Source organism: Corvus kubaryi, unplaced genomic scaffold (genome assembly GCF_017639235.1).
Source record: "Corvus kubaryi isolate FWS band 111438036 unplaced genomic scaffold, C.kubaryi_AGA036_p1.0 37148, whole genome shotgun sequence".
Taxonomy (NCBI): domain Eukaryota; kingdom Metazoa; phylum Chordata; class Aves; order Passeriformes; family Corvidae; genus Corvus; species Corvus kubaryi.
Genome location: NW_024581038.1, coordinates 886,338 through 896,986, shown reverse-complemented (window position 1 = coordinate 896,986; position 10,649 = coordinate 886,338). Strand labels below are relative to the sequence as shown.

The following is a 10,649-nucleotide window of genomic DNA, read 5'->3' as shown; positions in this document are numbered from 1 at the left end:
AAGGACTTTTTGCAGCAAATCACTACTGTGAATGACTGATAGCTTGGACCCGTAACCATGAGATGGCAGGCACTGGAACTGGATTGGGAGGCGAAGACATGAATGGTGAGATGTCATGAGTGTGAGTCTCTTGGCCCTTTTCTGGAGCAGCACCTGAGAGCAGCAAGGACTCAGACTGGGAGTTTGGTTAGGCAGCAGTGCTCAGCCCCCAAAGCCACCAGACCTGGAAGGGTAAAATGGTGTTACAAGGATGCTCCAAATGGTCTTTCTGGGCACAGGGGTGGACTGCTCTCATCCTGTTCTCCTGGGGCCATAGCCATCCACCCCTCAAATGGTGGCAGTGGAGCTGTGGGTTTTTCCACTCTCTTGCTCCAGCTACCATGCCCAAGGGTGAGGCAGACTGCCAGCTACCCCAGAAAGCCCCACTTACATCATCTGCAGAGCTTACTGTCCTTTTTCACATCTCTTAGCCCTTCATTTCATCACTCCTGTACCTTCTTATGTCCACCTCAGTTTCCTCACAAATCAACAACTTCAAATTACTTTTTCCTCCCAGACACCTAATTTGATGTTTCTGATTCTGTTACCTATCTGATGTGATATACCTGATATAGTTATGTGGGTTTGGCAGATTTTCAAGGCTGTCTTTCCCTAAAGGCCCTTAGTGCTCCCCCCAGCTACTGAGTGTGTCACACAACACCCCCTCAGCTGCCTGTGACACCCGTCCATCCATCCTTTGTGGCACCACCTGTCAGTGTCTCACACTGCTGTTTCTTGTGGAATCACACAGTAATTTGGGTTAGAAGGGACCTTTAAAGCTACTCTGACCACCCTGCAATAAGCAGGGGCATTCTCAACTAAATCAGTTTGCTCAGGGCCCCATCCAAACTGACTTCGAAAGTTTCCAGGGATGGGGCATCTGCATGTCCAACAGTTCCCTCACATCATGTCCAACATTTTCCCATGTCCTGATTAGCTTGGTTAGCCTCTGGCCAGAATGCAGCCAGTGGTTCCATAATTTGCCTGCACGTCTAGCAGTGATTTTTAGTGTAGGTCTTGTATCATGAGTCTAAGTAGCTCAGTAAGGATGCTTGGCTGCTCATCCTTAGACATCAGACTAAAACACACTTAGAATTTTGTGTTTTCTCTTTAGGATGAAGAGGTTCAGGAATACACTGATGGATTACATGTTCATGATGGATTACTCAGCTCATGAATGCTGCTGGACTTCAGCTTAAGGTGCAATTGCAACATGAACAAATACAATCAAGTAAAACACCATCAAAGCACAACGTGTGGCTTGCACAGGCCACAAGATTCATGCACTTTGCTTTAAAATTTCACTAATACATCAAAATTAGTTGGCTTCCTTTTGGCACAGGGTCTTCTCACCCTCTGATTAACCTCCAAAAACTGAATATGCTTTTTAAAACAACATTCAAAAGCAAGAAAAAGCAAGTGATGGAACAGGACGGACTAGCTTTGAGAATTAAAATACCATCCCATGAAGTATGAATGTTACCTGAAGAGAGAGTGCAGTTCAACATGTTTGTACAGGAATTAAGAAAACTAATGTAAGTTGAGAACACATCAAGATATGCTGGAAAAAATCTTGTGTAGCTTGGTTATAAGCTAAAATCTAATTCAGCAAAATAAGGGAGGCAAGCTAAACTCCTGTGAGTTGATACAAAAGTATATAAATAGCAAGGTTACAAACTGAGCTAAATTGGTACACCTTCATGTAGGACAACCCTTCTTCCTAGATCTGCAACACAGCCAAATCCGAAACTGCCTGTAATTTTTTTAATGTTATTTTTATGCTTTTGAACGCTATACAGAAAAGCAGAGTTTATTCTTAAGGTACCCAAGCAGTAAAAAATCTGGGTTCAAATAACTTTCACATAGAGGGTGTGTCCTGATTTGAGACTTTAGGCTAGGAGGTAAAGGGCAATAGAGAAAACTTGGCTGTGAGGCACATCTTGCTCTCCGACATTGCGGACTCTGTCTGGGGTGCTGGGTTTAGGCACACACCAGAAAAAATACAGGGCATCTCCATTTAGGTGCAGATTCTGGTCTGTTCATCTCTTCCTGTGCAGTAATTATGAATTTGCCATTGTCCATATGGAGATGGTATCTTCTTCCTTGTTAACAGGAAGTTGCCAGAAATTTTAAGAAAACTGGAGAAAAAAGCTAAAAACACCCCAGGATCTGAGGCACATAAACTCCTCAAATGTGCTAGGGGAACAGCTTTCCAAGTTACTGCTGAGATGTACTACCTGCCTACACCCACTCACCTTGAGCTTGCCTGCCAGTACACTTCATTATGCAAATGTAATTTGCTATCAGAAAGCTACAAGATCGTTCTCCCAAACTTAGGTGTTTTGTACTCTATCAGCAGCCTTGTTTGTGTGTGTATGTGTAAACACATAGAGGTAGTTTGGGTTTTATTTTTGCTAGAAATATTCAATCTGATGTTGAAAAGCAGAAAGGTGGTTCCTTACTCCTTATAATAATTTTGGATTATTCTCTGCATTGCAAGGTGTGTTACTCATTGTATTCCCACCCCTCTTTGTTCCCATTCCCTGCAAATCTTCTCCATGGTGAATCAGTGGCAGCTAAGGGATTTTCATACCTGTAGCACCAATGTGACATGTTAGAAACCAGTCTATTCCCTCTCTGTGGGTTTTAACTTGTGTATTATGCTTGAATCCTTTGATGTCAGATAAGAAACTGGTCTTTGCATTTAGCCTACTGAGTGTTTAACGAGAAACAGCAGCTCCCATCATAGGTCCCTGTGGCCAAAAGAGTCCATTTGAGGGAAGGTTTGGGTAGGGCGTTGTTTAGGAAGCTGGTCTTCCCTGAAGCTGAAGTGGAATGGTTATCTTACATTGGCATAACAGATGGTGCATTTTCCTGTGACTAATTAGCTATGCAGTGCCTCGTCTGCAAAGAGTGAGAGGAAATCCTTGATGCCTCTCTGCTACTTCCCCCCAGGTCTGAGCACCATTCCACCACCGACTGTAGTGGCTGGGAGCCTGTTGGTCTGTTGCAGAGGATCGAGCAGAAACAAACTCTACAGAAAGTGTTCCTGACCTATTTCGGGACTGGCAGTTTGACAGGTCATTCAGAGTTACTCGTGAGAAGCTTGCTTGGGCTGCTGTTCGGCTCAGGTGGACTTGGCCTCTCAGCCCAGCTGCTGTGAAGACAGGCTTACAGAATCACAGAATGGTTTGGATTGGAAGGGACCTTTAAGGGCCACCTCATTCCAAGCCCCTTGCCATGCACAGGGACACCCTCCACTCAATCAGTTTTTTCAGAATTGTGCCCAGCCTGACCTGAATGTTTCTAAGGATGGGACATTCACCACCTCTTATGGCACCCCTGCAGCCTGGCCAGTGCCTGATTTGGAGCTTCACATCAGGTCAGGGATGCTGCTTCCTTCCTAGCCCCTTGGAAATTTTCCAGATGTGATGAGAGCCTACTGAGGCCCCCTCAGGTATTAGGGAAACTGATTCTTCCATCTGTGATATAAGGTAAACATGTAAATCTAGGTTTTAAGAGACTTTAGTACTACAGTGGAGGAACCTGGTTAAGTAAAAGGTGTTCCTGTCCATGGTGGTGGGGTTGAAACAAGATGGTTTTTAAAGTCTCTTACAACCCAAACCATTCTGTGATTCTACTACACAGCAATGTGCCCTGCTATTGAGACTGCAACGACTTACACTGCATTTCCTTAACCAGGAACATCTGTCACCAAAACAGTGGTATGGTTAAGTCTCTGGCTAGCAATAAGGGGTGTGCATGTAATGTCATTTCAAGACAGCAGGAGAAAGTAAAGCATAGTGAAAATGAATCTGCCAAGCAGGAATTCGTTACCAGCTCTGTAGCAGTCAGCCCCTGCTCTCCAGAGTGACACTGCCATCATGGTCACACGCTTAGCTTCAGGTTCTTTGCAGACTTGTATTCTAATTTTGCTCAGGCAGGGCTAGGATTGGTAACCCATCACTGCTGCCTGACAAGCACGCGGCAAAGATGATTAAGTAAGTGCAGTGTTCTTAGGCAAAATATATTCAGCTAAAAAAAGAATATCCCCAAATTAGTCCTAAAACTATTTTTTATTATACTGGTTGCAAACTTTTCACCTCTATGGCTTGTACAGCTTGATCTGTGCATATGTATGCTGTCATTTTCCTGCTCTGTGCATCAAGAGGTGTGGGCATGAATTAGATGTGGCTGCTCTGGACAGTGAAACGCGTAGAAGTTGACCTGGATTCAAAAAGCTGTGCAAAAATGTCTATACTTTTGCAACTGAAAAGACCATCAGGGCACATTTATGGACACATAGTAACAGCGAGGACTTAGGTTGAATTCTTATGCACTAAACTCTGATATCACTTCATTTGAAAGTTTGTATGTATTCACACTGCTGTGGAAAAAAGTCAGATGGGGACACAGGGATGCAGTTGTCAATTAGAGACATAAAGCAAAAAGTGCTGATTCTTTCTGCTTTTTGAGGAAATTGTCTCACAAAATTAGCACCAAGCAAATGTGGGCTATATATAGCAAACACTTATGTTGCCACTACAAGCATACTACTACAATACTTGATGGAGTAACATATGATTATGGTGACAGAGACTGTCCTGGGTTTCTGGATTGCATCTACCCAAACACTCAGGCAAGCAAACAGCATCGAGCATATTCTGCAAGTGGCTGCAATGGAATGACTCTAACAAGAGTCAGAATGTGAGATGTCTTACTGGGACTTCTAAAGGAATAAAGATAATCAACTACTACCAGAAGCTTTAAAAAAAAAAGTAAAAACCAGCTCTGTGAGTCCATGTGGGAAGTACACGTTTGTGCTCAATGTTGCTGCACTCATTCTTCCATGAAGATTTACAGACTGGTCAATTGTTGCAATCCAGTCTTCAAACTTCAACAAGGATAAAGGAGCTGACAGATACCTGTGCCTCCCACTGAATTATCATCGATCGAAAACTAAGATTTGTTGCTTTTAGCAGCAGAATATGAATCTTTCTCCTATAGTACACATCCTTGCCTCTTTTCTGCCTACTGCAGAGAGCTGCACATTGCCCACAGGATTTCACTACAAATGTGGGCGTGAATTCTCCCAGCAAGTTGGGCAACACATTTTGGGTACCAGCTACACTCTGATTCAAAACATAAATGTGTAGTGATCTCTAAGAAGGAGAATAATATCTATTTAAACTTCCAAGCTAGGTATGCATTCATTTCCTGGGAAATGAATGCATACTGCAATCTGATGAACCAGGCATCTCTAAAAATCCCACTCCAGGTGCATGGTGCTAAAACAAGATACTTTGATTGTTCTGGAGGCAACAGATATTGATGAGGGACTGCATTAGTTTGTTTGCTGTGGGGTGGGGTCATGTCCCCTGATACAGAGGATGCAGTTCCTCATATTTACTGTTTAGCAACTGCTTCTGGTAAAAGATTATTCTTGTTTACACTTCTCAGTTTGTTTTCTCTTTTGTTTGCTTGTTTTGTTCTCAAATGTTCCTCCTATTAATACATTTTCTGGAACTGCCTGGCCTACTTTAAGCTAAAAATAGCCCTTGTTGCTACTGCTGTAGCTCCACAAAAGCCACACAACAACCACACAAGGAAAGAAAACTTCACGACCAGCTGAGCTTCCCCGAAATGACAAGTGGGTCAGAAATCCATATGACCAAAAACCGGGAGGAAAACAAATCATGCCTTCCTGCTGTGCTCCTACTAGGCTTGGTGGTGGTGTAAAGAGGGGAAAGAGCAGCAAGGTATGGGAGTGCTTTGCTTTCCCTCTGTGTCCTCTACATCCACCAAGGACAGGAGATGGCTCTTGTGGGGAGAAACAATGGACGAAACAACAAAACTGCAGGGATGGAAAGCTGCAAAGAAGACATTATCATGTTAAGTTTCCAAGCAAACACTCTTGAAATTAATGTAATTTGATTGATCTCTTGGACAAATATCAGTCTTTGGGTATGACCAGATGAACTCTACTGACGCTGTTGCACTGCTTAAGCAAACAGATACTTCTCATCCTTCAGTGGGCTGTGTCTGTGCTCCAGCTGTTGTACAAAGGAAAAGGGCTTTGGATACACAAATGTTTTCCTCTGCATTGCAGCAGACAAAACTTAACACTTCTCAAACCTTCAGTGAATAACTTGGCACTGCTCATCTGGTTGTGCTCCTCGGTCCATGTGGCCCGTGGTCCATACTGGTGAGACACAAACAGTCTGGGCTTACTGGTGGTCTCTGGCGAGTCACCCCACCGCCACATGGCACAGTGTGCCCTGCCCAAGAAGTGGTGGGGTAATGAATAATGGAAAATGCTTCTGCAAGATATCTAGGCAACTGAGGAATTAAATTCCATTGATCCACAGATAAAAATTATGTTGGCATGGTTTACTCTAGCTTGTGGGTGCTATTTTCTTTTTCAATTTTACACTTGAGGCATATTGACAAGAACATGCCACACACTTGTGGGAAGCCAGGAGTCTCTGCTCATTTGCAGTAGAATAACTCCTGGGTCACTTTTTCCTTTGTCCTGCCAACTAGGAATTTAGCTTGAATGTAGTTGGGGTGGTACCATTCTCAGTTAAAGTAACACATCTGTGAGTTGGAGGCAAATCTAAGCCTAAGACAGAGAAAGCACAAGCTATTCTCCCTATGTTTGTAAGGCATGTTGCTGAGGACAACGTTCTGTTGGGTACCATGAGCTCAGTGTCCTGGTAGCTCCCAGATGGACGGGGACATGGATGGCTTTGGGGATCGGGACCACAACACCGTGCAGCAGCGTTGCAGTCCTGCCCGGTGCCTTGCATGAGGCATGGGGAAGGGGGCACGCCAGCATTGCCGATGCCTGGATCAGGACCTTTATCCCACCCCACTGTCATCCGTCTGCTCCAGGCTGAAGGCCTCCGGTAACACAGCGGATCCCCGGGGTTTTGGGGCACCAACACGGCTGCGGGTCACCCAGACCTCATCCATCTGTTCCCGATGCAGTCCTGCTGCCGTGATGCCGTCGAGGCTCCTGGGCATCGTGCTCCCCGCGGCGGGACTGGGGCAGGAGCAACCCGGAGAGATGTCCGGCTGCCTCCAGCCTCCGCCGGCCACCGCCGAGTGCAGGTAACGATGTCCACGGAAGCCGGACTCTGCTCCAGCCACCAGGAAAGGGACAGCCCCGGGGAAGCGGCCGAGCTGGGAAGCCGCGGCGTCTCTGGGGGTCCCGCTCCCCCTCCCCTCCCTTCCGCCCGCCCCTCCCGGCCGGCCCCTGTCCCCTCCCTCCGCCCCGCCGCCGGGCGGGGGCTGGAGCCGGGTCCGGTGCCCGGGGAAGCAGAGGAGGAGCGGCGGGCGGCGTGGAGGGAGCTGCGCCGGTTCTGCTCCGGGCAGCGTTGCGGAGGATCGAGGCGGGAGGGGGCGAGGAGGACGAGGAAGCAGGCGGCGCAGGGAGGGAGTCCCCGAGCCGGCCCTCCCCGCCGCGGCGGAGGGCGGACCACGATGCCCGGCCGGCGAGCGCTGCCCGCCCGCCCTCCCGGAGACCTCCGCCCGTAGCGGGGCCGCCGCGCCGCGGGGTGAGCGGGGCCGGGGGCGCGGGGGGCCCGGCGGGGGATGCCCGTGCGGGACCGGCGGCCGGGGGGCTGCGGGGGGCGGCGGGAGCCAGGGCGAGGCGAGGAGAGGCGGCGGCTTCCCCGCGCCGTGCTGCGGAGCGGGCCGGAATGCGGGATGCGGGATGCGGGATGCGGTGGGTCGGTGTCGGGGATGGCGGGAGCGGCACGGGGGCATCGCCGCTTTTCTCGTGGCAGGTGCTGGGTGCCCCCTCGCCCGCCCTTTCCCGCGGGATTCCTCCCGGGAACACCCCCGGGAACCCCTCCCGGGAAGGGGTTCTGCCGCCGCCGCCGGTGCCCCCAAGCCGCGGGGCCGTGCGGGTGGGCTGCGGTTCGGGAGGAGGCTGCGGCGGCGGCAGCAGGGCGTGATGGTCGCGCCGCATGCGGGGAAAGAGGCTTTGGAGCAGAGATGCTGAAATGTCACCGTGTGCGATGTCCCTGTCAGGTTTGGGTGATTTGAGAGACCCCTGACTCTGGGTCTTTTTGCATCTCTGCAAAACGTCCGTGGTAGGGAAAGGAGAGAAATGCGGGCGTTTTGATCAGCTGTCATTGACAGCTTGCAGGTTGAGAGATGAGATTCCCTAGCTCTAAGGTTGTACAGTAGTTCTCTGGCTCCTTCTGGGTGAGTACTTGAGAAATAAATGTGTCAGAGTAACAGCGCTGGTCCTGCATGCGGTGTGGTCTTTTGTGGGGCGTGAAGGCACCTGGGACAGAGCAGGGACCCCAGCAGACATCCCCCCTACTGCAAATGAGGTGGGTATGGCGAGCAAAAACAGAGATCATGGCTTTTTGCAGAGATTTCTGCCTGTTTCTACTTGGGCACAAGACGGATTTTTTTAAAAAAACCTTTCGTTTTTGTACAATGGGGGTTTTGTGCTTGGTTTGGGAAGGAAGGTTTCCCCAGCCGTTACTGCAGAAGGGGTTACCTCTGAGGCTGAGGCTACCTGGTGTGATTCCCCACAGCCTTTGAATTTCAAGATCCCGTTTAATCTGAGAACATTGCTGTGGATCTCCCTCTCTTTCAAATCATCTCTGCTGCTCCCAGGTCTGATTTTTGGGTTGGCTGTTTCTAAAAATAAAGACAGGTAAGACCTTAGGGGAAGTCCTTTATGCATTTGTCCACAGGTAACTTTGAATGTACTGTACAGGAAGAGAATCTGCTTTCAACGCTTGACACAGGGGAGGAGAAAGGACAAAATTTACATCAGCTGAGGATCTGTCAAGCACTGGGAGCTATGACAACAGTTCCTTACTACCTTCCCTTATTTATTTGTATTCCTTCCTTTCCTCCAACTTTCATTGCTGGCTCTCACGTGGCATATTTCAATGTTGGCTTATGCCCACTGTGGGTGGAAAACCAGTGATGCTGAAAAAGATAACTAAACCAATGTGTATAAGCAAGGATGATATCAAGTGGCATTTCTGATTGATGAAACATCAGAGAAGAGAAGGAGCTAGTGGGGAACCATATCCTTAATTCCTCAGTCATGTAGTCACATCTGCTCAGTTACAGAACCTTTTGCTTGCTCTGTAATTGGAGACATTTTGTCTGGATTGAGAGAGTTCAGTAGCAGAAGAAGGAGACCTTAGAATTTTCATTTGATTTTTAATTTTTTAGTTTTAATTTTTTAGCTAATTTTTTAGTACTGTACCTCAATTTTCTTTGACAGCATTAGTTGTCATGAAAAGCTTCAATATTTTTTTTCTTTGCTCACTCTTCCCTGCCTCTTTGTTCAATGATAAGAATCTGTCTACCATTGTACTTCAATGTTTGTTTGTTTTTTAAAATTGACAAACATTTCTGTAATTATTACTTCCATCAGATAGTATGTTGAACTGATAAGCCTACTTTCTCATGCTCTAATTTATCTTCTTAATACTTTTGACAGCCGCAAATATCTCACAGTTGTGTGGATAATACAACATCATGGAGGATGTGTTTTTCCAATTGTGTTCACAAGGCGTTATTGTGAATATCACTTTGGCATTTTATTGTGGAATTGTCACTTATTGTGGCACTAGACCCTTGAGATATGAAAACTTCTCTGATGGAAAACAACTACCTATGATCAATGCTTAAAAGAAACATTTCTTTAATCCCCTAATGCTGTCCTATGTGTACTGGGTGAAGTTATGGTGAAAGAAACTTTTTCAGATGGTGACTCTTCAAGAGTAAGATCTGCCTCCAAGATTATTTTTCCCCATCCTTGTTTCCTCAAAATAAAGGTAGAACAAAGATAAATCCTGTAGTGCTGATGCCAGAAGACTTCTTAGCCTCTTTTCTCTCTCTCCTGATTTGTGCCCAGCAAGTCTGTGATATATGGTCAACTCTCCACTAGTTTTCACACAAGGGTGGTAAAATCAGCTGTGCCACCTTGTTTAAGTGACTGAAATCAGAATGCTTATTTCCTAGGAAGTAAGTGAGGACACCCCAGATTATGACTTAATTTGAAATCTTTGCTTTGTTTTTAGACCATTGCTTCCCAGCTGAGATTCCCATGTGAGTTAAACCATTTCAGTTGTGTTCTGTTGTGTTTGGCAGCTGAGAGGTTAGTTCTCCAGAACTTGCTGCACAGTGTCTGCTGTGGCTCTGCCTGGGTGTCAGTGATGCTCTGTGCTTTGAATTTCCCAGCTCTGGAGGAATTCCATGCTCTTCGGATAGCCCAGCTTGGTGTTACTTTGAATTCTTCAGACTTAGCCCTGTACAATTCTCAGGGCATTTTTTGTTCGGTTTGTTTTGTTTTTTGTTTTGTTTTGTTTTCAATCTGATCACTGAAAAGACTAGGTGCCAACATCAATTTGCAAGCACAGTTGTTTTCTGCAGAACACCTAAAGCTCTTGGAGTTTTTAATAGGTAGATGTTTGGATGGGGCATAAACACAAAAATAATGACCAGCATGTTTATTGCTACTGATGTGCAAAGTTGGTGCTGCAGCTTGCTCACACATTCTCTCTTCCCTATTCAGGTATTGTTTGCTAGGTTTGCAAATCCAGGATGAAACTTGCTTTTCAGTGGTA

General features: G+C 46.7%; 1 protein-coding gene across 1 annotated transcript in view; it reads left to right on the top strand.

Moving 5' to 3' along the window:
* Nucleotides 1–7,514: 7,514 nt before the first annotated feature.
* PLPPR1 (phospholipid phosphatase related 1) overlaps nucleotides 7,515–10,649 on the top strand; it is a 117,985-nt gene continuing 114,850 nt past the window's right edge. Inside the window, exon 1 of the mRNA XM_042021484.1 lies at nucleotides 7,515–7,598. The gene's annotated coding sequence lies outside the window, so the exon portion shown is untranslated. The remainder of the gene's footprint in view (nucleotides 7,599–10,649) is intronic.